The sequence below is a fragment of the Felis catus genome, chromosome B3 (assembly GCF_018350175.1).
Source record: "Felis catus isolate Fca126 chromosome B3, F.catus_Fca126_mat1.0, whole genome shotgun sequence".
Classification (NCBI taxonomy): Eukaryota; Metazoa; Chordata; class Mammalia; order Carnivora; family Felidae; genus Felis; species Felis catus.
In genome coordinates, this window is record NC_058373.1 from 112,255,638 (window position 1) to 112,275,768 (window position 20,131).

Consider the following 20,131-nt stretch of genomic DNA (forward strand, 5'->3'; position numbering starts at 1 on the left):
GACCAGTGTGACTGGAGGGTAGAGGGCAAGGGGAGAGCAATCAAGTTGAAGCTGGAGAGGTATAAATGCACCTGTATTCGTTTCCTAAAGCTGTCATAACAAAATACCACAAACTTGATGGCTTGAAAAAACAAATTATATTCTCACACAGTTTTGGAGGCAAAGGGGGTCTGAAATCAAGGTGTCAGCAGGACCTACTTCCTCCAAAGACTCTAGGTTCTAGGGGAGAATATTTCCTTACCTCTTCCTGGTTTCTGGTGTCTCTCAGCAATTCTCAGTATTCTTGTGGAGAATGTAGACTATCACATTGTCTTATCACTCCAACCTCTGTCTTTGTCCTCATGTGGTCTTCCTCAGTATGTCCTCTCTCTGCGCCCTTTCTTCTTCTTATAAGGACACCAGCCATTGTATTTGAGGCACACCCTAATCCAGTATGACCTCATCTTAATTTCATCTGCAAAACCCTATTTCCAAATAAGGTCACATTCTAAGTTTCCAGGTACACGTGAATTTGGGGGAGGACACCCTTTCACCCACAACAGCACTGATTTTTCAGACTTTGAAAGCTAAATTAAGGAGTTTGGCTTTTATTCTAAAGGTAATGAGATGCCACTGGGGGATATGGGGTAAGAGGGTGACTATATGACTTATGATTTTAAAAAATCATTCTGGCTATAAGAAGATTAGATTTTGGAGAAGTAACAGGGGAAGAATAGAGACTAGAAAAGAAAACATTGCAGGAGCCCAGACATGAGATAACAATAGCCTGGAGAAGGTAGTGCTGGTAGAAATGGAAGAAGTGGGAAGATTTGAGATATGTCTTGGAGGTAAAGGGGATAGAATTGATTGATTAGGTATGGAAATGAGAGGGAAAGAAGAATCAAGGAAACTCTTAGATTTGCGTTTTGAGTGGTGTTGCCATTTACATGCCAGGGCAGAGTAGGAATGAGACAGGTCCTCTTTGGTGATGTTAGGTTTGAGATACCTTTTAGACAGTCATGTTGAGAGAGAAGCTGGGCAATTACCACACAAAACTACAATTCTTAGGAGGTCTCAAGTCTGGAGACGTAAGTTTGGAGCTTCAGGTGAAGAAACTAAGACACAGAGAAGCTAAGGAAGTTACCCAGATCACACAGCTAGTAAGCGGCAGAGCTAGGATTGGAAACTGGGTATTCTGGCTCCAGAACCCATAATTTTAACCACTGTGCTATATTACTTGATAATACTTAAAAGGAACTGAGGATTTGGAAGAAGGAAGGAGGAAGCAGGAGCAACAGGGGCAAGGAAAACATCTTTTCCAGCTGATAATTGTACCTGAATATAAACACAATCCTCTTTTAGTCATTCAAGGGTGCTTTGAGGAACTCTTTAATTTCAATGTGTACATATCTCTGGCCATTTTATTTATTTATTTATTTTAACGTTTATTCATTTTTGAGAGACCAAGCGCAAACAGGGGAGGGGCAGAGAGAGAGAGGGAGACACAGAATCCAAAGCAGGCTCCAGGCTCTGAGTTGTCAGCACAGAGCCAGATGTGGGGCTCGAACTCACTGATCGCGAGATCATGACCTGAGCCAAAGTCAGATGCTTAACTGACTGAGCCACCCAGTCACCCCTATCTTCAGCCATTTTAAAGGAGGTGACAGTGTTATGAGAGCCCATGTTTTATGCAGAACATGTTGACTTGGACGTTTTCAGATATTTATTTAGAATAAAATATGTATGGGGGCACCTGGGTGGCTCAGTTGGTTAAGCGTCCAACTTTGGCTCAGGTCATGATCTCGGGGTTTGTGAGTTCGAGCCCCTCATCAGGTTCTGTGCTGATGGATCAGAGCCTGGAGCCTACTTCAGATTCTGTGTCTCCCTCTTTCTCTACCCCTCCCCACCCCCCCTTCTCTCTCAGAAATAAACTAAACATTAAAAAAAAATAAAAACAATATATACTGTGTGAAAATCAAAACCTAACTAGCATTACTTTCTGGAAAGGACAATTACTGTATCTTCCTTGTTGTGTCTATGTATCCCTGATTGACTTTCAACATAATTGGAATATAAAGAATACATCCAATGAGAATTCTGCAATGTCCTGATCAAGTACCATCATACAAAAAGAATTGGTTATTTATACCAACTATCAGAATTTAGTAATTAAACTGCAGCAATAGTTGATGCACTTATAATTAATATAGATCAATTTTTTAAATGACTTATTGCATGACTAGTGACAAATACTAAAATATTTAAGTTTATCATCATTGTACTTACTACCAAAAGAGAATGTGACATTGGTGGAGAATTCTAACTTCTGAAAAAGAGAAAAGTAGGAGATTTTAGAAAGATGTAGTGTGCATCGTGGACTTTTATTTGGGGACTTTCCTAGCTTGTCTGCCTAAGCAGCCAGCATATTGGACAGGAAGCAAGAATGCACAGTTGTTAAAGGCATACAAGGTTCTGTGCTCTGCCACATACTAGATATGAGACCCTGGGAAAGTCATTTAACTTCTCTTGCCTCTATTCTTACCTACTTCTCTGAGTTATGGTAGGAATAGAGTGAGATAATACACAGAAATTGCTTATAGCACTGCTTGGCACATAATAAATACAATTTTCAAATGTCTCATCCTGCCTTTCTGGCCTGAGCTTGAATTAATTGTCTAAGCGTGAGGTCGCAAATATGTGTTCTGTATTTTTAAACAAGTTCATCTAGACTCATTCAGAAGCTCCCCCAGTATGAGAGGGTTCTCCCTACGGCCTGACTTTTCTCTCTTCCTTATCTCTGCTCTTGGGAGCTAACTGTTCCCTCTGGAAAATTATTCAAAATCCCTATCGTCAACCAGGAAATTCCACTTCTAGAATTTGCTAAATTTCCCCTGAAAAAGAATTAAGAATTTATGCTCAGATTTAGCTGCCATATTGTTAATACCAGTGAAGAAATGAATTCAGAAAAACAGTGAACAACGGAGGATTGTGTGGACATACTGTGGAGTATCACACACACAACAGAATTTTAAGCAATTCTAAAAAGAATATTGTATAAAAATAGTGAATGACAGGAATGGAGTTCATAACATACATACTTTTTAATTTTTAGAAAGCAAGCTATAATGCAGCAAGTATTATCTGGTACTATTGTTTTTAATGTAGAAATAAATATAAGCATAGACAATGTCTGGAAAGTTTTGCGGTCACCAAAATGTAGTGCCTCACATACTCCTCCCACTAACGTTGGAATGGTCTACTAGCGAGTCTGGATAACCAGCCATTCTCGTGTAAACTTAGCCTAACCCTTCTCTTGCTAAACAGAGGCTGGGAGAAGAAAGGAGATGCATTGGCTTATAACTCGAAGGTGGTAATAGCACTCTGCACCTGTCTAATTCTCCTCCCTTTTTTTAAATGTTTATTTGTTTTTGAGAGAGCGACAGAGACAAGGAGAGAGACAGAGCATGAACAGGGGAGGGCAGAGAAAGAGGGAGACACAGAATCCAAAGCAGGCTCTAGGCTATCAGCACAGAGCATGACATGGGGATCAAACACACAAACCATGAGATCATGACCTAAGCTGAAGTCGGATGCTTAACTGACTGAGCCACCCAGGTACTCCTAATTCTCCCCTTTATACCTCTCAGTTTTATAGGTTTTTACTTGGGGGTTTCTCTCGTGACAGTGTCCACAGGTAGCTAAAGGAGTCATGGATGACAACAGAAGCAAAGCATTGTTCTATTTCCTGGGTAAGACTTTGCCCATGTCGCTGCTTTGGCTCTGGGGCCATTGTCCTAGCCCTGACCTAGACCATTCAAATCATTATGATCACTTAGGGACTTAAAATTATTTAAATAATGAATGACCAAAATTAATTTCCCTGTCTTTTATCATTATTGGCAATATTTTTGAAAACAAATTATAGGTCCACTTTATTATGATACTTTTAATTATGAAATACATGAATTTCTCATCCTTTTTTTAACCATAATAATTGAGAGTGCTTGTTTTAACTTCAGAAATGGAAGGGACTGCTACGTGTTAAGGTAATCAATATTTAAGGTCATTAAATCTTCTTACAATACATTCAGATGCTCATTCCACAGTCTGTGGTAGGAGATTTGTGATTAACCATAAAATTTAGTAGTAAAAGTGTCAGCTTCACGTATTTTAATGAAGATGCTGTAATATTTGTTCCAATTTTTGAGATCACTTTCAGTCCCTGGCATTTGGAAGCAAAGAAGAGCCCTTTCAATGAACACTGCATTTTTTCCAAGGTTCAATGTTTCCACCACTTGAAACTGTAGGCATAAACTAGCCAGTAATTTGTAAATTACTAGGGCACCTGGGTGGCTCAGTTGGTTAAGTGTCTGAGTCAGTTTTGGCTCAGGTCATGATCTCACGGTTCAAGAATTCAAGCCCCGCATCAGGCTCTGTGCTGACAGAGCGCCACCCGCTTGGGATTCTCTTTCTCCCTCTCTGCCCTTCCCCAGCTCATGCTCTCTCTGCCTCTCAAAATAGATAAATAAACTTTATTAAAAAAAATAAATTACTAAGATCAAATTTTAAAAACTAAGATCAAACCATATGAAATTGCCAATTTTGACAAAAGACAGTTTCATATGGTTCATCCTCATATGGAAATAAAGGTATATAAATGATTTTTAAATAAAACCTAGAACTATTTTGAAAACCTAAAACTATTTTTAAACAGTTGTTTTTGGGGTGCCTGGGTGGCTCAGTTGGTAAGCGTCCAACTTCAGCTCAGGTCATGATCTCACGGTCCATGAGTTTGAGCCCCATGTTGGGCTCTGTGCTGACAGCTCAGAGCCTGGAGCCTGCTTCAGATTCTGTGTCTCCCTCTCTCTGCTCCTCTCCCACTCACACTGTCTCAAAAATAAATAAACATTAAGAAAAAATTTTTTAAACAATTGTTTTTACTCAGATTTATTAGTTACAGCAATAGGTTTTTATGTTGTTTGTTTTTAATCTGCAATTTACCAAGTTTTATAATCACACTGGTTCAATTTATGTTCTAAAGGAACTGGGAACCCGGAAACATTAAGTATAAATTATGTAACTTGCTCTAGAGAGTAAACAGGTTAAATGGGCAACTAAGAAAAGAGGCCCAGAGCTGATATAATCTTTTTATCCATTCAACAAATATTTGTTGAATGCATACTAAGTGCCAGGCACTATGCCAAGTGCTGAGGAATACTAGTGAGCAATATCCTCCTGGAAATTGTGGTCCAGCTTTTTACCTAATTCTATGTAAATATTCTCATGAATATATTTCTGGTTTAGATTTTATGGGACAATTAACTCCAATTTATACGGTTTGTTTCACACAAATAAAATATTATTTTCTATTTTATGTAAAATTATGACACCAAAAATATTATTTTTTGCAATGCATGAGTTTATATTCTTACTTATGTCCCATTGTGACCTCTGATATGTTTTATTTTTAATTAAAATACATGTGAAATACATGTAACATGTAACATAAAATGTGCTATTTTAGTGATTCTGATAATATGTTTTTTGTCATTATATGGGCAAGCAAAGTGTTAAGTTTGTGTGTACTTAATACTGTGGATCTATGTGCATTGGGCACTATAAATCTGTCTAATGAAGTAGCAAAAGTTCAAAAGTAGAAAACCAAATCAAGAAGACCAGCGTACCCGTTGGGAAACTTGGGAATCAGAACGTGGTTATCGACTTGGCAGCAAGTACTTGATTACTATCTCCCAAACAGATTTGATCTCATTATAACGTGATGATGAAAAATCACCACAAACTCATAAAATATAATAGGCATCTGGATTAAAGCAGACAGTAAAATATGGTTTCAAAGAAAATGTAACTTCTGTTAGACTGAAGCAAAATCTTATCCATATCACAAATATGCATAATATAGGCTGAAGATCATGAAAGAGTCAACATGTATTAATGTTTACATTACATTGGTAAAATAGTCCATTTTGACTCCGTATTAACGAATAAATTGAGCACATTGTCAGTTACCCTTCCGGTGACATATGCAACTTCCTTTGTTCTTAGGATTGTCCACCATTTCTTATAGACAGATACTGCACAATAAGAAGAACAGAAATGTACTCAGTATTTTCCTTACATTTATTTTTGAAATGCATTTTTGAAGAAATATTGCTAACACCAGGCTTTAGGGTTTTGTTTTGTTTTGTTTTTGCTGAACCTATTAATATCTTAGGACAGTTTGGGAACATTATTCTATATGCCATGCAAAGCTATGCAGATTAATAAAAAGGATTTTGGCCATTTGTGGCACCTCACCTTATTTTTTTTTTAATTATACGAACACTGAGAGTATCTTGCCATCTATGTGGCTGTGAGTGATCTCCTCCACTTCTTATAGATTGGGACACTGAATAGAAAGCTCAAATGACCAGTTAATTAATTCAGGGTTTTCCTTCTTTAGATTATCAACTCTAAGAGACAAGGATAAACTATTTATTTATATCCCTGTTGATTTATATCCCTAAATCACCTATCACAGTACATAGCATTTAATTTCCATCTGTGGAAAAGAGGCAGGATGGCCTAGTCAAACATACCTGGATTCAAATTCTAACTCTACCTCTTACCGGCTAAACAACCATGGGAAAATTTGTTAATCTCAGAATTATTAATCCTGTATTAAATGATGATGGTAACTTGTTCCACAATTGCTATGAAAATTAAGTGAGGTAATAAATATCATGTATCCAGTACAAAGCATGGGCACATGATAAAGACTCAGTGAATGTTAGATCCTTCCCCTTACTTCATATACTCTTCATACCGGGGTGAATCCTGGAACTAATTATAAAGTGAAGTCCCCCCTTCCCCTTCCCCTTTCAGTACCTAAAAATATTGCCACTAGTGGTGGGTTGCTTTTTTGGTGGAGGTACTACTTCCGGAGGTTCGAGTTCCCTCTTTTGTCAGTATAGACACTTTTTGAAAAACTTGGTGACCTTTGAGGTTTCTTTCAGCTCAGGAGTTCTTTCAGCTCATCATTCCCCTCCTCTCCTCTCTACCAAATTTCAACTTAACCTGATAAACTAGGCATCAGGGAAAACCGACTTCATATTGCCCAAGGCTTCCAGAGGCAATTTTCTGGGCACAAGCAATTAGCTGCCCTAGGCAAAATTGCACAGTAGACAAAGCTTTCCTCCTCCCTCTCCTGCAGTACCCACCCCCATACCTGCAGGGTTCCTCAGCTGCCTTCAGCCTGCCAGAGCACTCACACCCACCTACAATTCTGACTTTACCCAAGCCTCAAACTCTAAATTTCCCCCCTCTCTCTCCATATATAATCTTCTATTCTGTTTTGGGGGGTTAATCTCAGCTAGGTCATACGAGGTAATCTAATCTAAAATTTTCTGACTGACACCTGCATTTTAAAGAATGTGTTAGCATAAATAGTGAAATATTTATGGGGTTATCTCTAAACCCTTGAACTTTAAAATGTCCTTTGCTTACTCTGGGCTACTAGATCTTTCTCTACCAGTTTTATCTTTTCAAAAGAATAGAGGTCATTTCTTACACCTTTGCTTCTGAAATAGTATCAATCCCTGTGATAAATTCATCAATGCCAGTAGAGTTCTTAGATAATGTGCATGTGATGGTGTTTTGTTTTTTCTTTTTTTCATATTTACTCTTTCACTCTGTAGTGCCTCACTACCCGTCCTCCATCTATGTAAATCGGGGTCTCAAATCAGTGGCCTAGGATTTCTCTAGGGCTCTGGATATGTGCTGTTTTTGGTTATTTCATTGGGCCTATAATAGATACTGAAGCACATATTATTCTTAGCCAGCAACACAAGCAGTTTAGCACTTCTCTAGCCTACGTCACATATTTGTGTTAACTGTCCCAAAGCACTTGAGTTTTTGAGCCCCTACTCATCCCTTAAGACCTCCCATCCAAAAGTCATCTTTTCTATGAAACTTTGAGAACCAATCTTTTGCACACTTACAGCAAGTTAGTTGCCCGTTGTTCTGAGGAGCACCTAGTATTACACACAGGGGCTCCGAATAGAATGGTTGACTGCAAATGCAAAGTAATGGAGTAGGTCTCAGGGCAGAGACTACAGACTGGGGCAGCCAGGAAGCAAGAGCTGTTATGAGATTGACTGGGTTTTATGGGTGTGCCCTTAAATTGCCCAGTTTAGGATGGTAACTCCTTTACATCTAGGAATGTCTAACACAGCCTTGTACCTTCTAGTGCCTCCTAAGGCAGTATTTTCCCTTATATACACGGTGTCGATATTTACACAAACTTCATTCCCATTATGCAACATCATTTCCCCTCCCCCCCTCCCCCCCCCCCCCCACACATGTAAACTGAGCTGTTTGGCTCATTTGCACTACAGCCAGGACCCACTCCTTTGTTGTCTTTTCCCTCCTCATGAGCAAAATAAGCAAAGGCAACTCATCTTGCCCTCAATTCCCTCCATTACCATGACTGCCACAAGAGGTTGAACATAATGACAGCAATCATCATTAATAAAAAGGCATAAATTTAGTGTTTGGATCTTTGCTGTGAGCCTACCATGTAGGCTCATTCTTCTGGTATTTTGGTAACTGAACCTCCCTGGACTGAAGGTTGAAAGGAGAATATTATTCTAAATCTTATTCTTTTGCAAACAGCATAATGGCAAGATTCCAGCATAATAATACTGGACATTTACATAATGCCCTTTTTCACGGGCATTCATAGCGTTTTGCAAAATGTCTTATGTGTCTTTTTCGATATTAGATAAGAAGAGAGGAGGAGATGATTGATTCTAGTTGGGGAAAGTGAGATAGGCAAAGTCTGAATCAAAGAAAAAAAGAAGGAAAGACAGAAAGAAAGAAAGAAAGAAAGAAAGAAAGAAAGAAAGAAAGAAAGAAAGAAAGAAAGAAAGAAAGAAAGAAAAAGAGGGAGGAAGGAAGAGAGAGAAAAGAAAGACATCATAAAAGTGGATTCCTACTTCTGAACCTAATGTTTGCTCTTTCCACTATCCTTCTGATAGCAAAGCGTTTTTCCTTGCCTTGATTCTGCTGTCCAATAGCATCAAGTGAATATTGAAATGCAAAAGAACATTAAAATGGCCTTTAAAATGGGATTCAGTCAAAAGACATGTTTAGGATGTCAGGGTTTATTAAAAATGGATTCCTAATAAACCTGTTTTTAAAAGTTAAGAAACCGATATCAAAGCAAAATTAGGGGAAAATATTAAATGACCACAAAATGAGCTGCATGTTTCTGTTTCCTATTGATAGAAGATATAGGAAATTGTTAGCTAAAAAAAGACCAGACTATCCTTAAATAACCTAGAGGCAAGCAGTAATAAATTGTAATTCATCTGATAAATTTCTCAAAACAAAAATACATCCAGCTTGGACTCACTAGGGATTTTCAGAATACTAGATTTAGAAGAGAAAAAAAAGTACTTTGAAAAAGAAAAGTGGGAAAAGGGGGAGAGTAATATATAGAGTGATTAAAGTCTGAGTCTGATGTTTTAAAAGGCAGTAAAAAGAACTAGTGATATAATAATAGCCCCAGGGATTTAAAAAAGAATTTCCTCAAATATATCTGAGGGATAAGAAATACTGGAGAGAAAATAGGCCCATTAATAAATGACAAATGAGATGAAATGAGATTTTGAAAGAGTTGAGCTACTGAACTGCTTTTTTTTTTTAATAGATCTTTTAACAAGAAAACAAAAAAGGAGCTAAGGACAGAGAAGGAACAAGTCTTGTCAGCAGAATGCTGATAAATAACAAGCAAAGGAATTCAGTCCTTGCAAAAACTAAGGATTTTCCAAATCAGCAGACTTGGGGGATATGCCTTCTACTGGGGATGAGAAGGAACTGAGTAATTTATATTCTGAACCACATTTTCCCTTGCATCTTCATCTGGCTGAGATGATCAAACCATATCATGAACCCCAGAAACTGCTTTAACTTCAATCACCTGCCATTGCATCCTCACCCCTAACATCCTCAGATAATCTCATGTGCTTTCACAAACATCATCCCCTAGCGCCAAGCACTATACCAGGTACTATGAATACAAAGAATGAAACATTAGCACCTTTTCTAAATCCTCTTCTTTTTCCCTTAAATCGTGTCTAATCCTTTACCTTGGGCCCCTCAGTTTCTGTTCAGGAAACCCCACCAGTTCTTTTCAACAAGCACAGGTATAGGCGCACACAGTTACCTTGAAGCATACAGGTTAATATATTTTTCCTTTACATGACATTTACCTATCTTCTTTCCTAAATTAAAGACCTCGAAATTAAATTCCCATGACCTTAAACACAGGCCAATCATTTCCCTGAAGTTTTCAGAAGGTCAATCAACATTCTTCTAAGAAAACATGAGCAACTTTAACTGAAAAAATAATTAATGCATATGGCTAACATTTCAAACTGTCAAAGGATGGATATACAATTAAAAGTAAGTATTCCTCTCATCTTAAATCACCATTCCCCTTCCCTAGAATCACTATTGAATTATTTATGTGGTCTCTCATATACTTTCCATGTACAAACATAGGGGTATGAATATCTTTTTTCTTTTTTTGAAGAAAACATAAACAAGAGCTGATTTTAAATCCTGTTCTGCATTTTTCTTCTTTTTTTTTTTTTTTAAGTTGACACTGTATTTTGGGCAACTTTCCATATCAGCACATGGAGATCTTTAGAATAGCTACATAAAAAAAATAGCTACATAATATAGTATTTTATTGCACAGATTGCTATAATTTACTTAACAAGTCTCCTATATTGCACATATTGATTGCTTCCTTTCTTTTGCTATTACAATGAGCTGTGCTATTTATGCGTCTGAACAAAGGAGATAATAATATTCTTTTGTGCAGAGTTAATGCAAAAATTAAATGAGATTTATGTGAAAGCATCTAGAATGCCTGGCACATGTTAGACATTTTTGGTACATGTTAGCTAGATAAATGAATTGAATGAGGACCCAAATAAACTAACAGTGCTTCCAATTTTGTTTCATGTCTGATGTCTCCACCCACTAGAATGAAAGCCTCATGAAAGTAGGGATCAATCTTGTCTGTCTTCTTTCACTGCTGAATCCCTAGAGCCTAGAACAGTGCCTGCATACAGTAAATGTTGAAATGTATAATTGGTTAATTAATGAATAAATATCATCAGTCATCATTCTTAGTTTACTCTGACCCCCCATTTTAATTTCAAGGTAAAAGGGCCTATTTAAGATAAAAGAGCAGGCCTCTTTCAAGTGACGTTATTCATAATTTGATTCTGAGAAAAGTCAAAGAGCAAGGCCTCTCCCAGATGGGTGTGGAACCCGGGCAACTCAGCCTGTCCTGCCTGTCCAAGCTAATCTCACTTGAAAGGAGGCTGCATGGTCAGCAAGTTTCATAAACCTCTTGGGATATCATTAAAGGCAGAAATTTTGAAAGCGATTTTAATTATATTCAGAAAGTAGGAATAGGTGTAATACCCACATGGCCCTCCCTCCAAGCGTGAGACCGGCGGTGGCTACCCTACCTACCCTAAGGATGAGCTTGTTAAAGACAACCATCATTTGTGAATTAATCACTATTTTCAAATAAAGATCACAGTACAGTCAAGGATTTCTTTATAATAACATTACACTCATTAGCATTGCCTTCTTAGTTTGGAGAGAATTAGAGACATGTCTCTTAACCCTAGGTGCACCATGGGAATATGTTCCATATGGGAAGGTCATCTTTCCTACGCGTTGCATGAGGAAAAAAAGTTGGCAAACACTGGTCTAAACTAGGGTTTTCAGGTCAGGTTTCTAGAGCCTGTGGTTGCATATCTGGGATAACCAAGGTCTTAAACTTGAGGGTGGCCGTATAACTGAAATAAATTGTGTTGGGCCTCACTTGGCTCATTCTCAACTTGTTCTCTTATTAGGAGACACACAGTTGGGAAATCACACAGTAATTATTAGCACAATAATCTCTTCACTCTTCATTTCTTAAGTGGAGAAATATGCACCCCAGCGTAGAGAGTGCATTCTGAATGCAGAGTAAGAATCTTTTAAGTCCTTTCTTTGCCTATTGTTGCCTCTCTCAGCCTCACACCAACACAGGTGCTCCTGAAAAAATTCACTCTCAATTACCACCTTCTCTCAACCTCAAACATCCAGTCCGAGGGTCTATCTCTTATCCCCCATCTCCCTGATGGCATTAACCATTAATCTGCGCACTCAGATGTATGCTCTGGGTGCAGTTTAGCCTTCTGGACTTCAGTGCTGATTAAGACAGATACCCTTCATTATCAGAAGTATCTGCAAGTAACATGAAGTTTTTTGTTTGTTCTGTTTTCTATTTTGTTATAATTTTTTCTAAGTATAGACGTTTCAATATTTTCTTTTTCTCCATACTTTCTATTGTTAAGTTAGCATGTATTGATTTTATAAGAAAAAAGTCTTTAATTTTAAAAGTTTCTACACGCGTATTAGAGAAACTTTGGAAAATCCAGAAAATAAAGGACAAACATAATCACTGAGAACACCTTGGTTTTAGTGCATCTTCTTCAGTCTTCTCTAAATGACACACAGACACACATACTATACTGTTCTCTATTATTTGATTTTGTGTTTTGAGTATTTTCTCTTTTTATTAAATATCTTTCAAAATATGATCTTAATGGTTCCTTTGCATTTTTATTGTATGGACATATTATAATGTATTCACCCATTCTCCAGTTGTTAGAAATTTGGATTGCTTCCAATGTTTTTACTACTTTATAATAAATGGTCATTAATCTTTTATATATATTTCCTTAAAATGGATCAATAAAAATTAGAATTCCTGAGCCAAATCCTATGTACATTTCCTAAAATTTTGTGAAAAATTCCAACTGTACCCCAAAATAGAGAGACTGGTATAATGAACTCACCTGTATGTATCACCACATGCTCAACATTATATCAAAATTATGCAACATCTTTATGTTTGCAGTTATTGATACACAGGATACTGCCTAATTGCTTTCCAAAAACGTACCAGTTTTCATGCACACCAGCACTGTGAAGCCCCCACAAGTATCCAACCAGTACTGAGTGTTTTCAATATCTAATCTCTGCTGGCTAATTTGGTCAGCTATTTCAAACCTAAGTTGTCAGAATCTGGCATTCCATTGCCCCACTGTCCATTCCAGATCCTCTGTGAATTCCTTTTATCCCACAATATAGTTTCTGTCTTTCAAGATGGTCTGCCTCTCCTCAATCCAGCAGAGGAGCTCAGGCTTCAGCTGACAGTCCTTCAGCCTCTGGAGAATGGACGTGGCAGCAACTCCCTCTCTGCACGAGTATTCTTGGTGTACCCGGGGCAGCACAGGCCCAGCTGATCATCCCATTACTTGTCGGGACTTACTGTGAGTAATGATTGAAGGTTGTTGGCAGCTTTTAATCTCATGCTAACAGCTTCCATATGTCAGCCTTCTTTAAGGTCTGCATCTTTGCTGAGTAGACTAAAGTTTAGAATATATATATATATATATATATTTAAACATGGCTTTTTATATGCATTATCAAAGCTAGGTTGGTCTATTTATAGAGAAATTGAATATCTCAGCAGCTTAGTATTTTTATTTGAGGCTAGATGTTCATAAGCAAAGAATTATTTATTATTATTATTATTATTATTATTGTATAAGTAATATAATGGCTCTATGATGTACTGGAAAGATTACTAAGATGGGAATAAAGAGTCAAAATGTAGGCTTGACTCTGCTATTAACTAGTTATGTAATGCTAGGTTAGTTTTAAAATCACTCAAGATTTAATTTTGCCTTCTTAAATTTTCTAAAATCCCTTCCAGTTCTAAAACTCCACAACTTAAAAATGTCTTGATATAATCTATTACCCATTTTCTATTAAAAATGCACTTTAAAAGATGATAAATAGGGGCGCCTGGCTGGCTCAGTCAGTGGAGCAACTCTTGATCTCTGGGTTGTAAATTCAAGCCCATGTCGACTGTAGAGACTGCTTAAAAATAAAATCTTACCAAAATAAAAAAATAAAAAATAAAAAAAAAAAGATGATAAATAGCTTAGTAGCTGTTATTATATTACCTGTGAGGAGTAAGGTAAGTTGCCCAGTGGTGGGCAGCTGATAAATGTTTAACAACCAGTTCTCGAGGGGAAAAGGCCCTGATAAATATCGTTGGCCTAGTTCCTTCCATAGTATAAATACTCCCACCATAGGTTATTTAAAGCTACCAACTCCAAGTCACTGAGAGTAGAATTGGGAAGAGATAGACACAATTGTCTCACAAGCCTGTGTGAGCTAGTTCTGACACACCACTAGCCCTGCATTTATATGGTATTCCAGGTAGAATCCTTTACACTGCAAGTAACAGAAAATCTTGTTATCCATGGTTTAAACAATAGGGCACTTAATTTTTCATGTGACAAGAAGTCTGAAGGTAAGTGGTTCAAAAGTCATTTCAGCAGCTCTACCACATCAGGGGGCTGGGTTCCTTTCTTTGTAATTCTCTTGGCCTTCCACCTCCTTGTAAAATGCCTACAGTACCTCCGAATTTTCTGCCCTAAGAGGACAGTGTCCAAAGTAGGAAAGGAAAGATAGAACGTATATATACTTTTTTCTTTCTTTTTTTCCCCCTCCTTTTATTAGAGAAGAAACATTCTGCCTGGAAACCCCAGCAGTCTTCCCCTTATGTTTCCCTAGCCAGGACTGACTCTGTGTCCATTCTTAGACCTATCACTGGCAAAGAGGATCTGAATTGTCATGACTGCTTCAGACCAACTGTGATTCCAACCCTGGCCTAGACACAAGGCAGAAAGAGGAAGTAGCACTGATATAGGCAGGCAACAGTGTCTGCTACGTATGAAAGGGTTTCAAGCTGAAAAATGCTGATACTTTTAACTATCAAGTTCAATTCAATTTGGTAAATATTGAATCTGTTCAATGAGCAAGAGAAAGAACGTATCTGTCCCTCTTTCACCATGATCATATGCCCAAGAGTGGTTTCATAGAAGACTTCCTAGGGGCACCTGGGTGGCTCAGTCGGTTGAGTATCTGACTCCGGCTCAGATCATGATCTCACGGTTCCTGAGTTTGAGTCCTGCAAAACACTGCTTGAATTATCTGTATTTAAATGCCTCTTTAAAAATGATAATTTAAGTACAGGAAAAAACCAAACAAAAACAAAAACAAAAAATCTTAGCCCAGAAAAAAAAATGGATGGATTTATCTTGAATTGAGGTTCCAAATTGGTACTCTAGAAGCCAAATGAAATCCACGGATATGTTGTTTGGTCCATGCAGCATTTAAAAGTCAAGAGATCAAGGGGCACCTGGGAGGCTCAGTTGGTTGAGCACCCTACTTCTTGATTACGGCTGAGGTCATGATCCCAGGATCATGGGATCGAGGCCTGCGTTAGGCTCTCACTGAGCATGGATCTTGTTTAGGATTCTGTCTCTTTCTCCCCCTCTGCCCCTCTCCCCTGCCCTCTCTCGTAAAAAAAAAAAAAAAAATGTCAAGAGGTCACATAAAAACAGAGATTTCTACTTTCTTTTGGGGTCAATAATTGGCAGAAATGGGTTTGAATTTTTGGCTTGAGCTGAGTGGTGGCCCCCCACCCCACTATAGACTGGGCCTCTGCTGCCCTTTCTCCCCCTCTCCCTGCCAAGGCTTATACCTGAGGTACCTTATGGCCAAAAACATACATCTTTTTCTAAATTATGGAAGGAGACTCATAATAGCCCTTGCAAAAAGTAAGAATGTTATCCTGTTTGTCTCATTTGACTCTAATCCTGAGGTGGGCAGGTCTATAATAGGATTTTTAGAATATATGACAAATAAATGATTCTTATATACATACATACATGCATACATACATACATACATACATAGACTACATATTTCTATCTTCTACCCTCTACTAAACATTATTTTCAAGGACAGTCAAAAAATTTAAGGTATCTTTGGAAGAACATTGGCATCTTTATAGATACCAGCCCATAGGATCTGGACCTCCCTTAAGGTGAATTCTGTGAGCCTTGGATCTCCTTATTAGACTTTTCCATTTTAAGAGATTCTACTTTTCCTATTTGCAACAGACTACAATGCCCACATGGAACTGAAGCCTGGGTACTCTACCAGCGCCCCAAGTCCACCTAGTCTGTCCTAACTTCCATTTATCCAGTTGTGCACCTGAAAACCCAATATGCCTTACAAATGAGTACACCCAACATGTAACAGTAAATTCCATCAATCCATTCTCTACATCCACAAGCAAACTTCCTTTACAGATGGATGCACACACACGCATACACACATGCACACACATAAACACATACAAAGATGAATAAAACTAGAAAATGCTTTGGTTCCAAATATTTTATCCATATATTTAACAAATATATAGAAACAGAATAATTTTGCCAATTTGTTTCCTTATTTATACTTCTCTAGAAAGGATTTGGAGGTAATTTATTAAAATCATAAAAAAGAGGTGGTTCAGTCAGTTAAGTGTCTTGACTTCGGCCTAGGTCATGATCTCACTGTTCCCTAGTCTGAGCACTGCGTTGGACTCTGTGCTGACAGCTCAGAGCCTGGAGCCTGTTTTAGGTTCTGTGTCTCCCTCTCTCTCTCTGCCCCTCCCCCAGTCATGTTCTGTCTCTATCTCTCAAAAATAAATAAACATTAAAAAAATTAAAATCATTAAAAAAAAAGAAAAACTTATTAAAAAACCAAGACCAAGAAAATTTTAATTAGGTTAGAAGGTCATAAGCAGAGGTTAGGATCCAAATGTCCAAGGTCACAAAATTATCTGAGATTCTTAGCAAACCAAAAGAAAAGAAAAACAAAACTAGTTTACTGATATATCTCTAAGAAAAATTCATGCCAGTATTTTCCTAAAGAAGCAACACTTTCTTTAGTACCAAATTCTGAAAGAAATTTATGGTTTGTGGTCACCTGTGGGAAGTGCTGGTGACTGGGAGAGGTGGTGATGGAATGATGTCTTGGGTGATTTTCTTTACAAATGCAGGTAGCCTTCATAAAATTTTCTCAGGACATCTCAAGCAAAAGGTGAAGGTGTGACACAAAATATGACTCAGAGGAGGCAGTTCTACAGATGGCCCAGGAAAAAAAAAAAAAAAAAAAAAACTCAAGTAAGCAGCTTTCTGCTGATGCACTGTGATCAGAGAAGAAAGCTTGAAGTGGTATTTCTCAAAGGTCAGTCCACAGACCACACATCAGAATCACCTAGGAGTGCTTATTAAAACCATATGTTTTGCAGATCTACAGAGTAGCAATCTCTGGGGGTGAGCCTGGAAATCTGCAGATTTTACAAGTTTCCCGGGGGATTCTTAAATACATCAGAGCCTAGAACCACTGCAAGAGTGCTGGTCTTTAATTCTTTTTTTTTTTTTTGCTTGTATGTTCTAAAAGAATTTTCACATGTTTTATATCATTTCACATGTTTTTAGGTTGGATTCTAAAATTTATTATTTTAAGTTAAATAGCTACAAAAAACATTTCTGGTGTATTGACATACTGACATTTTCAAATAAATCTTTTATATCACTTTAAAATGTATGCAATTAATCTTAAAAACCCACATCCAGTAACATCTAAAACTGTGAATAAGCCCTTCTTTAGCAGTCAAAATTTTTATATTTTTCTCCTTTTTTTCTTTGAACTCACATTTCCATCCCATTTCCCCACAGAATTTTTTATTCAAATGCAACATATTGTATGCTTGGAAGACTTTTTTTATCACCTTATCATACTTCTCTGCAAAATATGTATGTAACATTGAAATTTTATTTTTTATTTCCTGTGACCTTAAGGGTCTAAATGTTAACATTTCTTTAGAGTTGCATTAGTGTTATAATTATTAGTAGTACACAATTTTTTTCATAAATGATTTTTAAGTATAAAAAGTTATTTTGGAAATGCTTGTATTAATTGATGGGTAGACTGTCCCCTCCCCCGATTTAGTTCACATATTTACAGGTGAATATTATTTTATCTATATTTTACCTATATTATTCTAGTCTAGAATAATATAGACTTCAGCATCAATTTTATTTATATTATTTACTTTATATACAATACTCACTGAGAAAACTTGTTTACACAAATAAATAGATAGGAATGAAAGGTATTTTGTTACAGCAGTGTCACTGAAATCTTTGAACTCTTTCTGAATGATAAGCCAAAACCCATATAGTAATTTATCATCAAATCTCATTTGTAATAAATTTCAGCTGACAATTTTATTAGGTCATCCTTCAATTTTGTTGAAAGCAAAGAATTGGAAACCACCTGACCTGCAAAATAATTTGTAATCCAGTCATTAACAATCTTTCCCTCTCTTTAACCCCAACACCGGCATTTTGAACTGTGGTTAGTTTAATGCCCTAGAAGTTTTTAAATCCATCCCCTGAGCAAATCTCTAAAGTAAGATAAACAAGTCACTGAAGTAAGACTTCAGATGGTTGAAAGGTATTTCGTTTTAACAAAAGGGAAAAATGTGATTAAGAAAAGGGAGATGGGGAAAGTGGCCAAGGGGCATTTGCAGGCAAATCCATTTTAGTGAAGAGTGCTTGTGGAAATTGAGGATCCAGCAAAAGACTCACTGAAAACCAACCTCATTTCCACCTTTCCTGAAATGCTTTTGTGAAAGTTCACCTGCCTCAGTGTGAAGACCATTGTACTAAGTATCTGGACACACTGAGAAAATGCATTACTTTCAAAAAGACCTCAACAGTAACACAGGGAATTCAAGAGTCCTGAAATGTAACTCAATCCTCAAAACTACCCGGATTCACTCCAAATGTAGATGCTACCTAGCTTGGGACAGCTATAAAGAGGTAAAACAGACAACGAAGTGGTCCTAACAGCACGAGGAAAGGTGGGTGATCTTTAAGAACCTAATGTCTATGATTTTTCCAGCACTTCTCTACTTACTGGAAATCTTATAATGTCTTCAAGGTTGAACTGGCTCTAGGTCAGAAAGGACCAGAAGGTCTTCATGTTTCCTCCCTCAGGAATTTTGTGGCCACAACCAAAACTGAGGGAGGGGAGAACAGAAAAACTTCTTTGTCTCGTGCACACTCTTACTTTTTTCCCCCTTAATATGAAAATAATTGCCTCTATTCTTGGAAACCTGGCTTAATTAGACTAATCTGAATCTTTACTGGTAAAACTAACACTAAAATGTTACTGCTCTGAGTTCTCTAATTATAGAGCCTTCACGCTTTTTCTTAACAGATACTAAAATCAAATGCTATAATGTTGGATGAGGTCATTGTAAATAGCTTGTTATAAGGCCTATTTTGAGGTACCATATGAATTTCAGTGGATATTATGCAGTGACAAAGAAACACAATGTTTACTGCAGAAAAAAAATATGATTTGCTACTATAATTTATCTAAACATTGGTGAGGTCCTACAAGTTATTTCATAAGAAGTATGTTCTCTGACCATAACCTCCTGTTCCTCTTCCTTAGACCCCTTAAACTCAACCGCTTCCTGGTTTCTCCTCTTAACCACCTGCTCTTCAGTTTCTTCCCTGCACAGCGTGAATACCATGATCAACTCTCTCTTTTATGGATACTCTTACCAGACTGCTCAGCCCCCTTACTCCTTGAACTTCTGCTTATATATTCTGCCAAATCGCAGCTCAGAGTCAACCAACCATCTGTTCTTCCTACTATTGCTTCTATCTTGCCAAGTACTGCTGGAGAAATTGTATAACTGCTGATTCATGCCATGACAATCTGCAACTCCCAAACTCACCTTGACCTTTAGCACTACTTGGCGATCCTTTCACTCTTGCCTGGTTGGCTTCCTTTTCCATGGTGCAGGTGCTATTCCAAACCTCAAGTCATTGCTCTTCCCAAGTTTCCTACCATGGTTCCTCAATCAACAGATGACTTAACTTTCTACTGCAGGAAAAATCAGTGTTCAACTTCCCTCCTTTCAATTTCTAAAGTCATCTATAGCTTCACCCTCCCTACCTCTGTCCCAGAGTTAATGTAGTCTATCAATTATCCATTCAATACTAGTTTTTTATTTTAAGCTCTTTTAATGTATACATTATTACAAGACAAATATTCTTCTTGAAGTCAGATTACAAGTTGG

At 37.4% G+C, this 20,131-nt stretch overlaps 1 long non-coding RNA gene across 1 annotated transcript; it reads right to left on the reverse strand.

The window, feature by feature from the left end:
• Nucleotides 1-5,905: 5,905 nt before the first annotated feature.
• Nucleotides 5,906-20,129, reverse strand: LOC109500884. The gene is made up of 4 exons (XR_002158715.3): nt 19,787-20,129; nt 18,955-19,057; nt 16,954-17,107; nt 5,906-6,071 (listed from the first exon to the last, which is right to left on the reverse strand). It is a non-coding gene; the product is annotated as an uncharacterized LOC109500884 (long non-coding RNA).
• Between the last annotated feature and the right edge of the window lie 2 nt (nt 20,130-20,131).